At 36.8% G+C, this 20789-nt stretch overlaps 1 protein-coding gene across 9 annotated transcripts in view; it reads left to right on the forward strand.

Moving 5' to 3' along the window:
* LOC129724004 (uncharacterized) overlaps nt 1-20789 on the forward strand; it is a 338375-nt gene that overhangs the window by 42290 nt on the left and 275296 nt on the right. For 5 of the 9 annotated variants that reach the window (XM_055678583.1, XM_055678574.1, XM_055678576.1 and 2 more), the window contains exon 2: nt 1332-2342. The exons of 2 other annotated variants lie outside the window; for them this stretch is intronic. The gene's annotated coding sequence lies outside the window, so the exon portion shown is untranslated. Of the gene's footprint in view, nt 1-842; nt 1209-1328; nt 2343-20789 lie in introns of those variants that run through there. 2 more of the 9 variants (XM_055678579.1, XM_055678575.1) reach the window with 2 other exon arrangements.

The following is a 20789-nucleotide window of genomic DNA, read 5'->3' on the forward strand; positions in this document are numbered from 1 at the left end:
AACTCTGTACCCAAGTAAAATCGATACTAATCCTGTTCCACTAGGGCCAAGGGTAGACTTATATAAACAAACCATTTAGTAGTACTGTTCAAACACAAGATATATCACACATGTATATTTCATAGACTATTCGCAATAGTCGATATTTTAAACTTTGTCAGTTAAACAATGTCCTTAGGAATGATTCATAATACGCAAACTATTCTCTAGCTTTCTAGTTTTAATTAGCACGGTTCTAGTTTCAAAACCAAAATTTGTTTACGTGAAATGCGTTTATTTTATATTTTTTATAGTATTACAGTTGGAAAGTATGCGAAAATAATTTAATTTCATGAACAAATAAAATAAATTTAAAACTCGTTTGGAATTCTAAGCTGCAATTTTTGTTAGAAGAACAAAAATTCATCCAACGCCGCTTCGCATTCCCCCAATAAAGGATCATATAAATTTTATAGAGCCTCCATTATTTTGATTCGTGTTCGCAAACAATTCGCACTTTCCACTCAGTGCCCTGTTTCCGCAGTCGAATGAAACATAAGCTAATTTAAGCCCATTTCAGCAATGAATACTCTGGCCGATTAACCAACGAAAAACAACCCACTGCACCACCTAAACAAACAATCCGCAACGGGCGCAGTGCTCTTCATAAATATCCGAGCAGGCAATTGCACAAGAAATATTAAAATATTAATCAATTGCCCTCGACAGTTAGCCCCCCCAGAGAGAATATTAAATTTTGTAGTGGACAGCTTTCTGCCCTCGAAGCACTGCTGAGAGTGTGCAAAAAGCGCTGTAACGCTGCCGATAGCAACGGAAATCACGATGTTACTGAACCAAGTGGAAAAAGTGCTTCGCCGCAAAACAGTTCCAACAATAACATCGACAGCCAGCCAACCAGCCATAAAGAAGATTAGACTGAGCCGGGGAAAAGTGCACTAGTTTGTAGCGGAATACACATCCAAACATACATACACACACACATTATCTTTGGGGTGGGAGCCACTGGTAAGCGGAAGTAGAGACGGCCTGAAACGGATTAAATGAGCTGCCCTAGTCCTAGTATGGATCGTGCAGTAGAGGTGGTGAATATTTCATGAGGCTCTATTTGAACAAGTGTGCATCATCCCATGGTTTCTGTCTGATGCTGATAGCAATAGTCCTTGGTGGGCTCGAAAGCGACGGAATCTGGTAGCTGGGCGAGATGATTGGTGGGTCCCTTACTCGGGAAATTTTCACCGATGATGGGTTAAAACTTTCGAGCTAATCAGTTGGAAATATTAGTAAGAACATGCTGGTTACTGGCTTACAGCTAACGATTTTTCCGTCAGCAGTAATGTGAAAGATTGAGAGATAATAGAGACCCTTAACCGGGAGGTAATATCGGCTGGAAGATAACGGTGCTAAGTGAACACTCGAACGAAGCATAATATTTGTGAGAAGCGAACGGATAAAAGTGCAAAAGGCAAAAAAATGCTTAGGTTATGATAACATTCAATATAAATCTAGAACGGGGATAACAAAAAGTGAAATAAATGTTCTGTGTGCTGAGCGGAGGACGTGGCACGTGTTAGTGGTTTCGTTAAAGTTGAAAGTGAACGATTTTTTATTTGCCACCTGAACTGTCCATTTCAATTACGTGCTGTAGAGAGCAAAAAAACGACCGGATAATCTGCAGGGAGATTACAATCGTTTCTAAAAGTCGAGTAAAAGTGCTGTTAAAGCGTTCCTGATCCCCAGAAAAAGTACGATCACATTCTTCGTTCACACTTACCTCCTATAGCTGGTGGCGTTTTGTGTGAATAATGCGCTAAAAACGTTGCTGAAGCGAGAAGTTCTCCTACAAGTGTTCCACGAGCAAGTGTAATCGCAACGTGTGCAGTGCTTTGATTTACCTCCGGCGCAGAAAAAGTACGGAAAATGTCAGCGATTCAAAATCACAGTTCGTTCGGTTGAAGCCGTCTGGGTGATTTATAAGTGTGCACTTGTGTATGTGTGTGTGTGTGTACATTCGATGGAGCAATAATCATTCGTCGTTTACCCGTTCGCTGGGGGGTGGTGACATCTATCGACGGGTGGACGCCCCAGGTTACCTCCTTCCAAATGGTCTCTCATCGCCCTGGCAGCTGCTCATACTGACACGGATTCTCGTTAGTCTGCTGTCTGCTGTGTTCGTTACCAGCCACGGGCGGCAGTTGATGTAATATTGTGCCCTTGATAGACAGCATTGTTGACAACACACGAACAGCAGCACATAAAAAAAGGATAACGATAGTGAACGGATTTCGCACTGTTTTGGACCATCCGATTTCCTCTGCTGTCAGCTATAAATCAAATGGCACGAGGTAAGCCCATTTCGTTCCGGATAAAATGGTTTTTCGCTTGATTGATGATATGTAACTGTAAGTTTTTTCCTGATTTCACTGTATTAAATATCCATATCAGATTATTGAACATTTTTCGCTGGTCACAGCAAAAGAAATAAGAGGAGAACCCGTTTGGTTTCCTCACACTATTAATGTCAAAAAATATACTTTGTTCTCATATTCACTTTATTTCCAACATATTTCTAATCAATTTTTAGGTCCAAGTTACTTAGCCGATCTAAAAAAATACACGTTTTTCTCGACGAGAAAGTTGAATAATAGATGCTGTTTAATAAAAAGCCGACGTAACAGCTTTATGAGGTAAACTTTGATGCAGCAATACAGGTTTGCTACACCCAAAACGGAGCCCAGATTTTCATTACCAACCTTAATTAATCAATAGGATATTTCTGTATTTTCTTCTAGCAAAAAGGAAAAATATTACTTCAGGTTTCATTCAAAGTTAGCTTATTCCACACCCAATGACATTTTTTATTTTTTCTTCTGAAGCAAAATAATTATAATTTGGAATATTTGGTACAGAATTTTGTTTACAGTGCATATATATTTTTTTCCTAGAGCCGCAAATTTTTTACCTGCAACTTTGCAGAATACACCATTCCAATCAAACAAGCCGTTTTTTCTGATATACAAATTCTTCAGGCGCAGAAACAGTAGTCGTGAGTCTACATGAACAACTGATATCATAAAATGGCCTTTCTAAAAAAGGAACAACTATGAAAAGTTTCAGCGGAATCGGAATTGACATGCTAAAAAATTGTTTCACCTATTTTCCATGGAATGCCTCAATAGAGAAAAATGTCACTTTTCAATTAAGCAGCGGTAATATTCTACACACTTTTGCCAATTTTCTAACTGTTGTTTAGTTTTTCATCGTTTTCTTCTTTTTATTTTTACTTCTACTGTTTCGATTTGCTTGGTTTGTTATTTTATGTCATTTTTTGTTGTTATTTTTCATTGAATTTAATCCTTTTTTTGCGTTACATAGTGCAACAAAAATTTACTTTTTCTTCTGCTTTGGCTTCTATGTATGATTTTTTTCATGTATTTTGACGCAAAAACAAGTTTCCCCGATGTTGAACACATTTCACCTTAAGGGGCAACAGTGGCGCCATTTTGATTTTTTGAGAAATCGGAAATTTTTAATGTTTTTCAACGCCATTTTGTTTTAAAGCCAAATACCAAAATTCTAAGAGTTTGTCCACATATAAGCATTTTCTTACCCATCTTTGAAAAAAACAGAGCTCAAAACGGTGATTCTACAAAAACGGTTTTGGCACGGTTTTAGTATATTGCACAAAGCGAAATAATATCGAGTATGTATGAGCATTAATGGTAAAAGTGGTAGTCAAATTATGCCTTATATTGAGTAAAAAATCTTAGAATTCGAATGGTAGGTGTCTGATCCACGTAAAATGCAAGCAACATGTCAATTTTGCCCCAATCCTCCTACATTACTTAGACAGGTTTATCTCGACGTTGGATTAACTTGTTTAAAATCTGTTTCATGTAATATCAAGCGTGTAAGCGATACTTAAAGATACAATAACAATTTGTCTTTGCATGAGCCTCCCTCTTTTGCGGGGAGGGGTTCAAAGTCAAAGTTTTTTAGGTTCAGAGAACAAGGTCAGACACCTCAATGTTTTCGCGCGATGTAACGTCACACTACATTATTACTTCCTGAAGTAATATAAACAAAGCAAACAAATTTTTTATACACCATTCTTTTATTGTACTTTTTGAATCTGTAATAATATTGAATGTTTTTGCCTTTCTCCTAGAAAGGTATAGCAATTACTGGAAAAACCAAAGGTATAAAAGTGCTCCATAGGGTCGAATCTCGTATATCAATCGACTTAGTTTGACGAGCTGAGCATTTTCTGTATGTGTGTGTGCGTGTATGTGTGTGTGTGTATGTGTGTGTGTAACGCTCTTCCAATCTCACTCGATTTTCTCAGAGATGTCTGGACCGATCTTCATGAAATTAATTGCAAATGAGAGATCTAGGTGCCCCATAAGACCCTATTCAATTTTATTGCAATCGGATTTTTAGTTTAGAGGTTATGTTTAAAAATGTGAAAATCACGAAGCATCATTATCTCAGAAACTACTCAACCGATTTTGACAAAATTAGTTTTAAATGAACGAGCTACTTATAAAACCTTTAACTTTTGATTTTCATGAAGATTGAACGTGTGGTTCAGAAGTTATTTAAAGAAACGCATTCGGGAGAGTGTTTAATCTCACTCATGTTTCTCAGAGATGGCTGAACCGATTTCCACAAAATCAGTGTCATTTGGAAGGTCTAATTACCCCATAAGACCCTATTGATTTGTTTTGCAATCGGACTATTACTTTGCCTGTTATGTTTAAAAATGTGAAATCTAGCTATGAAACATATTACGAAGAATACATAAACTCACTCACTTTTCTCAGAGATAGCTGAACCGATTTTCACGAAGTTAGTGTCAAACGAAAAGTCTAGCTGACTCATAACACCCTACTGAATTTTACTGTAATCGAACTGTAACTTCGTCTATAATGTACCGAATTGTGAAAATCACAAAACTTCATTATCTCAGAAAGTACACAACCGATTTGATCAATAGAATTATCAGATGAACGGGTTAGTTAAGGGTTAACTGATGAATTATGATTGAACACGTAGTTTCTAAGTTTGGCTGCTCTATACGTTCCCATTTAATTTGATTATAATCGAAATAAGCAACCGTTATGTATTAAATTGTTATTAAAACAACGAAAGTCTATTTTCTCAAAGATTACACGACTACACGACTTATTTGAACATAACTAGTGTCATACGAACGAGTCATCTCTCAAACTTACAAATAACAAACTTCATAACAATTTGATATGTGGTTCAAAAGTTACGGAAAGAAAAGAAATCCAAAGGCTATTTAAAACTATACCTGCTTTGATCAATATATGTGGCCTCAATATAATTTGAATGTGGTATCGTACCATTTGAATGTTCCCGGTATCGCTCGTGATTGAATTGTTCGAAATTAAGAGTCATTTCTTTTATTTCGCTATTTCTTGAGCATTTACATTACGTTAAATTTCATATTTTATACTTCAATTACAACATCATTATTTTAGTACCCAAAAAGTGAATTCACATTTATTGGATTGAAGCGTTCATGTAAATCTATTTCTACAAATAATAAGTTTGATTGAGAAAGGCTGGGTCTGACCGCTAGGTGGATTAGTTTAGGTTTTTTCAAACAATTTTTTGTTCTTTCCTTATCTTCTCTTCCTAATATTACCCATGTTTTCTTCCTGTGAAAATTTTTGACGTAGAACTACGTTTCTCTTTAGCCTACCACATAGGGGTGAAAATTGGGTATCTATTAACGGAAAGGGGACGAAATTTGTCCTTTTTAAATGCTTATAAGTCAGTTTCATTCTTGCAACAATCGATTGGAAAACTATACACGCATCCGCCCAAATGAAGAAAAACGTTGTTTTAACATGCGAACTATTGTACTATTGAAAATCGTCAAGCCTTGTTGAAATGAAAATTACATCCCATGAATAGTCGCTTGCCTAAAAAGATCGACAGAATAGTGTACCTAAATAGTCGGAGCGTAGAGCAGCTGGCATTTCGAATTTGCTTTCGGCTTAAGCAAATCACTAGTCCGGTTGGTTTCATTCAGCAAGACTGAGCAGGCGACTCATTCGATCGCAGCGTTCCACAGCAGATGGACCAACCGGCGGATCGCACAGTATTGCTGGACATGTCCGAAAATATTAGTGATTTTGTCTGAATCTGTCGCGTCACGGTTGTTTCCCGCCATCACGCCACGATTAATAGCTGTGAGTGTGCTGGCAGCGTGTGTGCATGATCGTTATATCTTGTTCGCTTGCTTGTAGTGTGTCTGGAGCGGAGAATAACATGAGAACTAGAACGATTCGGTGTCATCTGTAAATGGCAATCCAAAATCAATGCTCTTCTTCAAGATTACCAATCAACTTCAAGGTTTCTCGTCAATTCTCGCTAGATCTTCTTATTTTATCAACCTTTCTTCTGAGTTATAATTCGTATTTTGCTATGATGAAACGGTGTTTTACGTTTGGATTTTCTTCAAATGCCTACGCATTGAATGAAATATTTAAATGTTTACTCAAATAATTCAAAAACGGTCCACTATAAATTTTACGTCAAGGTCGCATTTAAATTCTATTTTCTGCCAAAATCAACGGTAACATTGATCGACAAAAGCAAACAAAAACCCTGGAGCTCATACTGGAAATAATGAAAATTATAGCTTTTCAACCATTCCTGTGAATTTCGGTGCCCCTAGCCAGCTCGAAAGTGCGCCAGAAGGCTGCAGAGTAACTGTTCACCAGGTTAGTCACTTCTACGTATACCTACGGGAAAACTTCATTTAAGTCTCTGAAGACTTCACGCACTTCCGAGCTGGCTAAGGGCATCAAAATTCACACGGGTGGTTAAAAAGTTACCGTATTGGAAAAACAACAACAGAAATCGTCCAATTATGTAAAGCATTGTAAAGCAGTTTCATCGATACATCAATATTGACGGCGTAGCAGTCTATTTTTGACCTACACAAGGCTTACTTACTTACTTTTACGGCGACAGACTGATTATCGATCCAATGCCGAATCCAGATTTCGTTTTGGCAGAATTAAGGATGAGCATATGAGACTTCGTAATGATGCCGTTCTGCCGCTTCTTTGCACGCCAGCCCTCCTTATAGCACCCTCCAATGCGATGTTAAACAATAAGTTTGACAACCCGTCTCCCTACTTCAAACCATCTAACGTCACGAAGAAGTCCGATATTTCTCCGGCTATCCATGATGTATAGCCTTCAAGGGTGGCACGTATCAGCCTAATTAGTTTGGTTGGGAAACCATGTTCGAGCATAATTCGCCATAATTCATTTCTCTTAACTGTATCGTACGTTGCCCTAAAGTCAATGAACAGATGGTGAGTCTGCAAGTTGAATTATTGGAATTTATCGAGGATCTGACGCAGGAGCGTCCCCTCGAAAACCACATTGGTATTCACCAACAAAGATCTCCGACAAAGGCCCCAGTCTATGAAACAGAATACGGGAGAGAATTGGTTAAACGGTGTTGAGAAGAGGTAAGGTCAGATAATTACTACAGTCCAGACGGTGGCCTTTTTGTAGATCGTACAAATGAGACCCTCCAACCAGTCCAAGGGTAATTCTTTATCGGACCACACTCTCAGCAAGATCAGGTGTAAGGCACGATACAGCTGTTCGCTCCCGCCTTAAAAAAGTTCGGCTGGAATCCCGTCCTTACCAGCTGCCTTGCAGTTCTTCAGCTCTTTAACTACTTTCTTCACCTCGTCCATGGATGGTGGGTCCACAGCTTTGCCATCATCCGCAATCACCATCCTGTTCCTTTCGACTACGCTGTTTTCTTCACCATTCAACAGCACACTGAAGTGTTCCTACCAACGCCTACCCATCTCTGTTCTATTGGTAATCAGGTTCCCCTCCGTATCGTTGCACATGACAAGGGCTGACACGTTTCGGTTCCTGATTCTATTAATCTTCTTGTAGAAGCTTCTCGCATCGTGCCTTGAGAAGCAACCTTCCGCCTCTGCAAGAATACACTCTCAATTCTGTCAATAGTGTCGTGCAGCTCTAGCTTCCCGGTGTCTTCCTACACTCTCAATCTTGTCGTTCTGGATTTCAACACGTTGGACAATCGGGCACGAATCTTGGATACCACGAGATAATGATCGGAGTCAACGTTTGGTCCCCTAACGACCTCACGTCTGTTACGTCTGAAAAGTCCCGTCCATCAATCAGAACATAGTCAATCTGAGAGCAGGCCTCTCCATTTTGGTGCCTCCAGGTGTGCTTACGTATATTCCAAGGCGTCGCACACAAATTGTGTATCGTAAGTAGGGGGGGGGGGGGGGTGTTGAAACTGCGTTACTTGTTGTTACATAGGGGGAATGGAGGGGGGGGGGTGTAGTAGAGACAGTTACTTTACTGCGATGTTTGCTCGAAATTGAAAGTTTGTGGGAGGGGTCAGGATGTTCGACGTTACATAATTTTATGGGGGGGGGGGAATAATATCGAAAGTTACTTATCGTTACATAGGGGGAAGTAGGTCCAAAATCAAGATTGTTAGCATTACGTAATTTATGTCCGACGCTCAAATACGTAAACGATCAGTTGTACATAACAGTTATACCGACAAAGCTTTTTTGACGAGCGACTTTTCGTGTTGGTCAAAACATTTGCAACCATTCATTCTCATACTGTAGTATTTGTAGACAGGAATCAACCTAATTGCAGATGAACACAAGGAAGGCAGACCTTTTTCTACCACCTCTAGGGAGGACTCTTTGATCAATATAATGAGCATTAAAAAAGATCCTTAAAAATCATCCTTCAAGGTACAAAAAGAATCGCAGAAGAATTTGTATTGAGTCGGACAATCAGATGACGCGCCGTTGAAGCCGGATTATTTTCTCGGCGCCCTGCAAAAAAAATTTTTGATTTGTGAAATATTGAATGCTAACATTCCCTCATTAAACGTTGTTGCAAATTTGCAATTGTTTTGTCCAGGAGAAAAATTTCTGTGATTTGAATTTTGGGTGAATTTTTTAGTTTTTCTTCAGGGATAATGCTTAATTTTGTTGAGATAAACTCGAAAATGGACTTTCAGCAGATTTTATACAAACAGTTTGATGAATGTATGAGACTAGTTGCAAATGTTTTGTCCAATACTATATAATCTTTTTTTTCTGTTTGAGTTCTAGGGCCAGAGTTGACCAGAGTAGTCATAATAATTATTGCTTGCAATATCCGTTGAATAACTTTTCGATAATCTTGGAAGGCATTTTCATAACTAAGGACCTTCCTACGACTTATCGATAGTTTTCATCTTAAATAAATTTTTGCTCTGCTGCCCAAATGTTGTTTTTTAAATTTTATTTCTTTTCAACAACTTTCGGACACTTTTCTTGACAATTTTAAATTACATTTAGTACAATGTTCCACTATACAGTGGTAAATCAAAGAGCAAAAAGTGAACCGAAAATCCCTCTCCATACCATGCCAAACGCTATAAAATTATATTCTGCAATCAAACGACAGCAAGGGCATAAAAATGCCAGTTACTATCTGCTTGTCACTGATAGCACGAGTATATCTGTGGGTATATGTCAGCACGTATATCCACAGATATTTTACACGGATGCTCTCGAAGTATGACAGGCAGCAGCAGGATGCTACGAAAGAAAAGAAGTAAAAAAAGCATGAGCGGAAATGGGCACATCTATCGACATGCCGAACAGTAAAGAAGCGCCCCGCGGTAGAATGGAGTAATTTTTCAGATCTGCATCGGGGTGGATAAGCTGCTGGCTTCTGGAGAGCACTATTCACATCGCTGTGTCGTTCGATACAGTCTTCTGTGCGACAATAATGGATTAAAGCTTTACTGGAATCTGTGCTGACCTATAAAAAAGTTTAAGATGTAAATATTTTACTGTTTTGTAAGTCATTGTATATATTTCGAAGTAACCACATGAGCAGACATAGTGTCTAGCTTTTATCGCAGACCAAATCTGTATCGGCTGCATGGACTGAAAGTGTTAGAATGTATCCACGGGTTCTATTTGGCTCTTTCCCAAAACTCGTATTAAAAGGAAACATTCGCAAACATATGTACAGTGTTGTAAGGCTTTTAGAATGAAGATGACTCACGAAAGGTTCACGAAACCCTTTGATCTCTTCTATTCAATGTTTTCAAAAATCTTCAATGTTTGTTTATCATTGGTTCGATTTTTTGTGAGATTCACTGCTTTTACTGCAGCCGACTAATCAACCCAGACAGACAAGCTTTATCAATCGCACTCAGCCGTGCTGAGTTTGTTTTATTCTTCTCCACTCCAAACGCGATCCATTCAACCGGGTAATCAAAAATATTTTGATTATGCACATGAAAGCATATTTTACAGCCGCTCAACATTTTCTCACGCTGCCGTCGTTGTTGCCCACTTCAATAATCCAGCAGTTACCTCGCGTCTCCATCGTCTCCACCGGGTCACCACCGTGGCAGCGCACGGTGTAACCGCAACTACCCGCAATTGCCCGCGTGTGCTAAGATAAATTAGAGTTTATTTGTGTATTTGAATTTTTTACGCTTTGCGACCTTCATTTTGCTTACACACGCACACACATTTCGGCAGCGCCTGGGGACTACACGGTAGAGGGAAATGTTTAATTAGGCAACCTTTACCTTCGATGTGCCAATTTTCACGGTAGTCGGCAGTAGGGGAAGGAATCAGGAGATCAAAATCGTGTATCTGTATTTTTAACGATTTGTATATATTGATTTAAGTCAGCTATGCATCAACAGATTTTTTTTGGTAGCATAAACATTAGCACAGACGGCTCAGCAGATGCTGAGCCCAGTACTTCAAGCATTATTATTTTTATAGATAATGATAGATTTAATTATTAGTTTTTAATTTTAAACCCTTTTTTATTTAAAACAAAATAAAAAAGTTCATTGACTCACAGTACTGCACAGCTGCAATCCATCTTGATTCAACTTATCGATGTTGTTCTGGGTAGCTACTGAAATTATTTGAGTTTGTTGGACTAAAAAAGCTGCTGCCTCAAAATGGTTCAGAGCTATAGCTATAAAGCATGGAGAAAACCAAGGTTCTACGTAGCGAAACTGAATTTTTTATACTTGGCTATACAGCAGAAAGTTACTCTCCCCTGTATATATACAAATATTGTGGTTTAACCAACATTTTCCGATGGGATTTGCGGCGGATGAATGGAAGTTAGAATGGTTCAAGGTTCGAAAAGTGTATTTTTCATTATCGTAATAGCGTGAATTACGTCCCGTTTGGAACGTGTTGGTGAATAATCCTACCGAAAGTGGAGGTTATTGCAAGACACGACCATTTCAGAAATTAAATTTTTATGTGATAAAACTGAGCAGCCTGAACTGAACAACACCTACGTGCAAGGCAACAGCGAACAGACCGACAACACAGCGTCACCTAAATTTTCAAAATGGTGGACATCGCTGTCCGCAGGAAAGTATATCTCCGCTTTCAAAGGTGAAATGCTTTCGATTGGTGAGAGTTCCATATAATTATTGTAGCCGAAAACGACTACGAGCTAATGACATATGGTCCAGTTATGCTGGTGAAGCATTAATGCATTATAGAAATGACATGGCGCTTCAAGTCAGAAATTTGGAAAATATTTAGAGCATTCAGGTGAACTGGCCTTTCTCATACGAATATTATGTTCCAAAACCCGATGTCCTTTGCAACATTTAATATTTAATCTGAATACTTTTATTGATCTCATAATTAATTTTTCAACAATTATTCGAAATCATAAAAAAATCTTCCCAAATAAATAAAAATAAAGTGAAAGTAGTATTGTTTGCATAGGTCTGATAACTTGACCAGAGGCTTCTTAACGACCACCCGTGAATCGATCGTTTCGCAAATGAACCTCCTTAGGAGAAGACAGTTATTGTTTCCAGACGATAAACAATTTAATCGTTCGTCCAGTTTCACCGCTCTGCAATAAGAAAGTTACAATGGGAAGTATAGTACAAAACCAGCATGGCTGTTGTTGGTTGGTTTCGCATAAATTTCCACCGAAGCCAATGCGACCAATCCAGAGCAATATTTCACATCGCACAGAATGGATGCTGTGCTATAAAACAGTACTATTTATTTCATCCCTTCAAACGGGTGAAATAACCTATTTCGAGATGTACTTTCAGTAAAGTTGGTTCGCTTTACCGGATGTTTTCGATAGATTTAGTTTACCCGAGGTAAACATACCGGGGAAGAAAAAAAGGTCCTTTAGTTTTCAATACAGTGCTGCTATTCTTGTTGTGCTGTATGTGACGGTGTTGTAACAATAAGCATGTGAGTGCCATTGTCGATACCCAGCTGGAACAAAGTTCGCTTATTCTTTTGCCTTTCTAGTTCATGAGACTTGGATCTAGGAGGTTCAATCGAATGTGGAATTGAAAATTTCTGGGAAAGATGTTTTTTTGCTGCACGTACCTACCTACTTTTCAAACCAATATGGAATTTCGAAAGACTCTGCGCCGTGAACAAAGCATAAAAACGTAAAGCTCCATCTGTAAGAAAATCATCAAAGGTTTTAAGTATCTGGAGGTGCTGCGGCGAAATTGATTTTTCTGTTTTAAGGCGTTCTATAGAAAAGGAATACGACAAGATAGGACAATACACTGAATGAGATTTACTTTCGTTATTCAAATGAAAGTTGCATAAAAAAATTTATTGAAATTATTATCATTTTTTATTGAATTTACTCGTATTTTAAATTGAATGGACATTTGGAAAGTTGAAAAGATTTTTGGGTGTTGAGAATAACACAAATCAAACGATTAATATGAAATGTTATTGGAGTAAATGCGTTAAAATATAATTCCCAACCCCAAAAAAAAACTATTCACTTTTTACTATCGGAGTGATTAATGATGCCTGCTGTTGAAAGCATTCCCAAATAAACTAAATATCATACTATACAATTGTCATCAGCTATTTTCCGAGTTAAAATATTATTTGTATTCAACGAAAAACTGTAACTACGCGGGGTAGATTGAACAACGCGAATGCCCGCTGTCCACGAACGAAAAACAAAATAACGATTGGAGCGCTCATTTTTAATAATTGGAATGATGATGGCGACGTGTTTATCATAACGCTGTCGGAGACTGTCAATATTTTTTATGAAAGCGGCGGAAAGAAAAACGAACAAACGTCGATGTGACCGGTTTGCTGCATACTCTGCAGTCTGCATACAATGCAGAAGAGCGCCAGCAACCAGCACCGAGCCAACCTTGTCCTGGCCCATCGAGAGCTGGACCATACAAAACGGGACATGTTTTGCGTTGCTTGTACGCTGTGAAGATAAATATATTCGCACGGTTGAAATTGATTAAAATGCAAATTGAAGTTGCCGTTGTTGTTATTGCTTGCAGCGTGTCTCGGACAAAACCGTTTACAATGCATCCACATCCACAACTGTAACAATAACTTTTCTGGTATTCTGACATGCGATACATTAAGTAACGAATGGGAGAATCGTAAATAAAAAATTTTACAATCGCAATATATTTTTAAACTCTGGTGCACCCACACGCTGGGAAATTTATGACCTCGATTATAATTATTGGAACATTTTATTGAGTTACAAATAAGGTGTTTCCATTACTGTTTCGAGAAACATTGTTTCACGAAATAAACGTGTAATTATTTTTAAACGTGTCTCTGTCATTACACATTCGAATGACAAGTCAAAATTGCTTATAATAATGAGACATAGATATCCCACTTAAACACGGGTAACAAAAAAACGGCAACCCTCCGAGGATGATGGCGATTGATAAACTACAATTCATGCGTGTCTTATACCATTTGAAACAAACGCTTAGGGTTTTAATTTTTACCCGACGGCCAACAGGTGGTTAGCTGTATATGGTTACGATACCCAACTAAGTTACTTATTTCGTTTCATCACTGATATACTACTTATTACAAACTGCATAGTTCAAAAAACAAGGCATGGTAAAAACACAGACATTCATTGAATGGAAAGCACATTTGTGTTTTGAGCAAGCCACGTTTTCTTGTAGGTAACCAGAATAGAAGATAAATGACTTAAATCATTTTTTTTGTTTTAAAAAAAATACAATTTAATTTGAAAGCCTATTTTAACTTTATATATTCCTTATTAAATTAACTATAAAAAAATTGTGTACGTCAATTTGACTTCTCACTTTCAGCAATATGGCCCACTTTTTTTCTAACAGTGCGTGGCTTCTTCTCTTTTCTTTATTTAATAGTGAAATATTAAAACCTAAATATTGGTGTTTGTTATTTACCGATGTGTTAACATCATAATGACCATTCATCAATACACCAGCTATATAGGAAAGCTAGTGTGTCTGTTGGTAATACAGGTCGATCTCGATTATCCGGAGACTCGATTATCCGGGGCTCGTTCATCCGGAGAAAATGGTTCGATTATCCGGAATATTTTTTTCTGTATTTCTATAACGTACTTTTGTCTTCCAAGTCATTGGGAGGTTCGAGGTTGATCAAAATTGTAACGGTACAAGCCCCGTTCTGTTTAGGCGACATCCATAAATTACGTAACGCAAAAAACTCGATTTTTGGACCCCCACCCCCAATATGTAACGAAACGTAACGCCAACACCCACCCCCCATAAAAATTACGTAACGCTGCAGAAGGATTTCCTTGATAAAAATGCTCGTTTTTGGAGAATCTCTCCAGAGATTTTTCTTTACGTAACGTTTAACTCACCTTCCCCACCCCCTCCCCTGTGTAACAAATCGTAACGCTCAAGGATACCCCCCCTCCCCCTATGAACGTTACGTAATTTATGGATGCCGCCTTAGACGGTTTATTTTTGACAATTTTCTCGTCGTTCTTTCAGCCAATTCTTACTCAACAATCTCCAAAAGCAAAGTATTATGATTTTTTGTTGGCGATGATGTTTGGCCGTATTTTTTTTTTTTTTTTAAGGGGGGATTTGTTAGTAGCTTAAGTATTTATGATAAATATTAGTAAATAATGAGTATGTGTGTCCAATCACAAATGGTGACTTCTCAACACTGTTAGAAATTTGTAATTTTGATTGTTAGGATTTGTTTGCTTTCGCAATTAGGACTTATCATTCGTAGGGATTTAAACCTACTTGTCAGGAAAGGGGAAGTAAACTTACAACTAACTTAATTGCTAACTTATTGGCTATAAAGAGAGCTTATCGTAACAATTGAGGATTGCAACGATTTTTGTCGAAAATTGTTAATAATTTTATTTGACATAGCTTCTAATGGTTCAACACCAGTAAGTCTATGTAATTCGAGTGTACCAAACCAAGGAGGACGCTTCAAAATCATTTTCAGAATTTTATTCTGAATCCTTTGGAGCGTTTTCTTCCTTGTTGAACAGCAACTTGACCAGATCGGTACAGCATAAAGCATTGCTGGTCTAAAAATTTGTTTGTAAATCAAAAGTTTGTTCTTTAAACACAGTTTAGAATTCCTGTTAATGAGAGGATATAAACATCTCGTATATTTGATGCACTTGGCTTGTATACTCTCAATGTGCTCTTTGAAAATAAGTTTTTTATCATAAATTAGTCCCAAGTACTTAACCTTGTCGGACCAACTTAAAATAACCCCATTCATCTTGACAACGTGATTATTGTTTGGCTTGAGGAAAGAAGCCCTAGGCTTATGCGGAAAAATTATCATTTGAGTTTTAGAAGCATTGGGAGAGATTTTCCACTTTTGCAAGTAGGAAGAAAAAATATCTAAACTTTTCTGCAATCGACTGCATATGACACGAAGACTTTTTCCTTTTACGGAAATGCTTGTGTCATCGCAGAACAATGACTTTGTGCATCCTGGAGGCAAATCAGGAAGATCTGAAGTGAATATGTTGTACAGGACTGGACCCAAGACTGAACCTTGAGGTACACCTGCTCTGACAGGAAACCTATCAGATTTTGAATTCTGATAGACAACCTGCAGAGTTCGATCAGTAAGATAATTTTTTAAAATTTTGATTAGGAAAATTGGAAAATTAAAAGTTTGCAATTTCGCAATCAAACCTTTATGCCAAACACTGTCGAATGCTTTTTCTATGTCTAAAAGAGCAGCTCCAGTGGAATAACCTTCAGATTTGTTAGCTCGTATCATATTAGTAACTCTGAGCAATTGATGAGTTGTGGAATGCCCATGGCGAAATCCAAACTGTTCATTTGCAAAAATTGAATTTTCGTTGATGTGTGACATCATTCTGTTAAGAATAATTCTCTCAAACAGTTTACTTATTGAAGAAAGCAAACTGATTGGTCGATAACTTGAAACTTCAGCTGGGTTCTTATCCGGTTTTAAAATGGGAGTAATTTTTGCATTTTTCCATAATTTGGGAAAATATGCAATTTTGAAGCAGCAATTGAAAATTTTCACTAAAAATTCCATTGTGCTCTCAGGGAGATGTTTGATTAGTATATTAAAGATTCCATCGTCACCAGGTGCTTTCATATTTTTGAAATTTTTAATAATTGATTTAATCTCATTCAAGTTAGTTTCAATTATTTCTGCAGGTAAAAAATTCTGGGAAGAAATTAAATCAAATTGACGTGTGACTTCATTTTCAATTGGACTCACAAAATTCAAATTTGAGTTATGAACACTCTCAAACTGCTGAGCAAGTCTTTGAGCCTTTTGTTCATTGGATACAAGAAAACGTTCACCATCTTTTAAAACTGGAATAGGCTTTGAAGGTTTCTTAAGAATCTTCGACAGCTTCCAAAATGGTTTTGAATATGGTTTCAATTTTTCAACTTTAGTCTCAAAATTTTGATTTCTCAGAAGAGTAAATCTATGTTTAATCTCTTTCTGTAAATCTTTATAAATAGTTTTAAAAACAGGGTCACGAGAACGTTGATATTGACGTCTGCGGACATTTTTCAAACGAATTAGAAGTTGAAGATTTTCGTCAATTATTGATGAATCAAATTTCACTTGAGCCTTTGGAACAGAATAATTCCTGGCATCAACAATTGCACATTTAAGTGCTTCCAAAGCGGAATCAATACTCACTTCGTTTTGCAAATCAAGCTCATTATTGAAATTTCTCTCAATATGAGTTTTGTATCTTTCCCAATTAGCCTTGTTATAATTAAAAACAGAGCTCATAGGGTTTAAAACTGATTCATGTGATAAAGAAAAAGTTATTGGAAGATGGTCAGAATCAAAGTCAGCATGTGTGATCAAATCACTACATACATGACTTTGATCTGTTAGCACCAAATCAATTGTTGAAGGGTTTCTTACAGAAGAAAAGCATGTAGGACTATTCGGAGACAAAATAGAATAGTATCCTGAAGAACAATCATTGAATAAAATTTTGCCATTGGAATTACTTTGAGAATTATTCCATGAACGATGTTTAGCGTTAAAATCGCCGATTATGAAAAATTTCGAACGATTTCTGGTGAGTTTTTGTAAATCACCTTTAAAATAATTTTTGAGCTCGCGTGTGCATTGAAATGGTAAATATGCTGCGGCAATAAATAAAATCCCAAGTTCAGTTTGAACTTCAATTCCCAAAGTTTCAATAACTTTCGTCTCAAGATGGGGAAGAGCACGATGTTTAATTCGGCGATGAATAACAATTGCAACTCCACCGCCGGAACCCTGAATCCTATCATATCTATGAACCACGTAATTGGGATCATATTTCAATTTTATGTTAGGTTTCAAAAATGTTTCAGTAATAATCGCAATATGCACATTATTTACTGTTAAAAAATTAAAAAGCTCATTCTCATTGGCCTTCAATGAGCGAGCATTCCAATTTAATATTTTAATTGTTTTATTTAAAATCATTGCTAAATTTTAAATTAGAAACAATTTTAATAGTAAAATTTGTGCCTATTTGAATGGCTTCAAACATTGATTTTGCCTGCAACATGGCGTTCATAAGATCGAACATTGCCTGTTGCAAAAAAGAAAGTTTACCTGCCGTAATAGGCCCCAGGCAGTTGACATTAGAAAAAATATTTTCGGTAGCAATATTAGCTGGAGTGATAGGTGTACAATTATTTTCTAGCGTGTTTTGCTTACCCATATTAACGGTCATTTTCGAACTACCAACACTAGGCGGTATAATGTTCGAACTACCTGTAACCTGTGCATAAGTTAAACGGGTATGCAAAGGAGTAGGTAAACTATGCGTCACTGGTACGCTTGGAGAATTTTGTTTTGAAGTTGGTTTTAATTGAGAAATTGAATTTTGTTTACCTTGCCTTGCCTTAACAATTGCTAAACGGACTGGGCATTGATAAAAATTTGACATATGGTTGCCGTTACAATTCGCACAGCGAAAATTTTTACTCTCTTTCACAGGACATGTGTCCTTTTTGTGAGAAGAGTCTCCACAATTAAGACATTTTTGGTCCATGTTACAGAATTTGGAACCATGGCCATAACGTTGGCAAGTACGGCATTGGGTGATATGCTTTTCACCTCCGCCATACTTCCTATAAATTTCCCACTTTACACGCACATTATACAAAGCATGTGCTTTTTCAAAAAATTTTAAGTTGTTAACCTCATTGCGGTTAAAATGAATTAAATAATTAACAAGGGAAATTCCAGTTCTCTGACTGTTTTCGCCTCGTGATTTTTGTTTCATTAGAATTACTTGGGTAGGGGCTATGCCAAGTAATTCTGTTAAAGTAAGTTTGATCTCATCAACGGTTTGATCGTTGGTGAGACCTTTCAAGACAACCTTGAACGGCTTGGCGTTCTTGGTGTCATATGTAAAAAATTTGTACATCTTGTCAGTTAAATACTGAACAAGACGATCACGACCCTTTACTGAGTCGGCTAATAAGCGGCATTCACCTCTACGGCCAATTTGATAGGTAACTTTAACTTCAGAAACAAACGTTGAAAGTTCCTTTTTGAATATATTAAATTCAGAAGAAATAGTTACCACAATAGGTGGAACTTTCTCCTTTTTTAAAGATTTTATATTTTGTATAGTTTCATTATTAATAACTTCCATTTCACCAGCTTCTTGCTCAGGCAAAATATCAAAAGGATTGTCACTACACACACTCGAAGTGTCAGAAAGAGATGCCTCTCTTTTCCTCCCCGCAGCGATGCGAGGTTTCTTTTTCCGTCCAGCCATTTCAGGTGATACGAAAATAGTTAAAACAAATGTTAAATTCAAAAGTAGGTAGTCTTGAGAAAGACTGATGGGAAATAACTTTCAGGTAGTCTTTAAAAGACACACTGACAAAACACAAACTTTGAAGCTATAGGCAGTCAAAGACCAGTCCACAAGCAACCGAAAAAACGTCTGATCTGTAGGACAGTTCAAGACGCACTGATGTTTGGCCGTATATTCCTGTAATATAATGGTCATAATTAATACAGTACTTAGAGCCACAAGTAGGCCTGTTCCGGTTGTGTTCCGAATACTCCCAGATTATTGAACCAAAACTCATCAAGCAAAATCAATAACGATTTGAAATCCGCAAAGTAGCCCATTAGTAACTATAACTTTTGTCAAAATCGAACAGGGTCTGTATATGTAACACCTCAATTCTTCTTAATATTTAAAATAACGAAAACAGATGAATACATAAATCAAATCATATTTTATTCAATATTTTCTGGAAAATATTTCCTCTAATCTCTCGAAGCTAAAACTGTCCATTCATCTCATTATGATTGACTTTGTATATTGGGTCAGAATTCGCGAAACGGATCACTAAAAATCGCGATGTCTATTTTTTTCAAATAAGTATTAAAAACTTCAAGAGTTTCTCTCTTGAAAATACGTTGCGGCACCAACTTTAAAAGCCCATATATTTTGAACTAAAAATAACACCAGCTCGAAATTCTCAGAAGAGTTTCGAAATTTTGTCAAAAATACTTGTGATTTTTTCAAATTTTGCAGTGCCCCAGAACATTTTCTACATATTGTTTTAAATAGTTACTATTGAAAAAAAATCTCCACAAAATATTTTCATAAACTACAACTTACGATGTATCGGTGTGAAAATTTCATCAATTTCAATAGTTTCAAAGATATATCCATTCGAAAAGAATATTGACCTGAATTTCAAATTACTATAACAACTTCAAAACTTACTCAAATGAAATAAAGATTTGAAAATCAACTTCCCGAGTAAAACTCTTGAAGTTTTTAATACTTATTCGAAAAAAATTAGACATCGCGATTTTTAGTGATTCGTTTCGCGAATTCTGACCCTATTGAATTTATGGTGGGTTTTATTTCGTGTTTACAACTTCGGGATAATCAATATAACATAAATTATTATAACGTAGGGTAAAAACACCGGTTTTGGCCATAGTATGTTATTAATGAAAGATATTTGGCCTGCTTCCTTCGAAAAATATGTAATTGAATCAGTTCAACGTGGAAATCGGATGAACTCGCCTGTATTTTTCACTAATATTGAGTATAAATAGTAAAATTATGTTATTTTGTTTATATATTTTATTATTTTGGCCATAGCATTTCTTAATTGGCCACTCGGGACTCCTATTTTGGCCAATTCGCGAAAAAGTTGAATTCACACGAATTTATTTTATAATTTGACTATACCATGTAGATATATTTTATCAGCAGAAAATCCTCGTTATTTAACTAACTATAAGGCCAGTATATCTATTAATCAAACTAAATAATAATAATATATTCACACATAGCTAAGTGCAAAGTACTTCGAGCTAGAATTTAATTTAAATTGAGTAGGATATTCAATAACACTGACATCATAT

Source organism: Wyeomyia smithii, chromosome 2, assembly GCF_029784165.1.
Source record: "Wyeomyia smithii strain HCP4-BCI-WySm-NY-G18 chromosome 2, ASM2978416v1, whole genome shotgun sequence".
Classification (NCBI taxonomy): Eukaryota; Metazoa; Arthropoda; class Insecta; order Diptera; family Culicidae; genus Wyeomyia; species Wyeomyia smithii.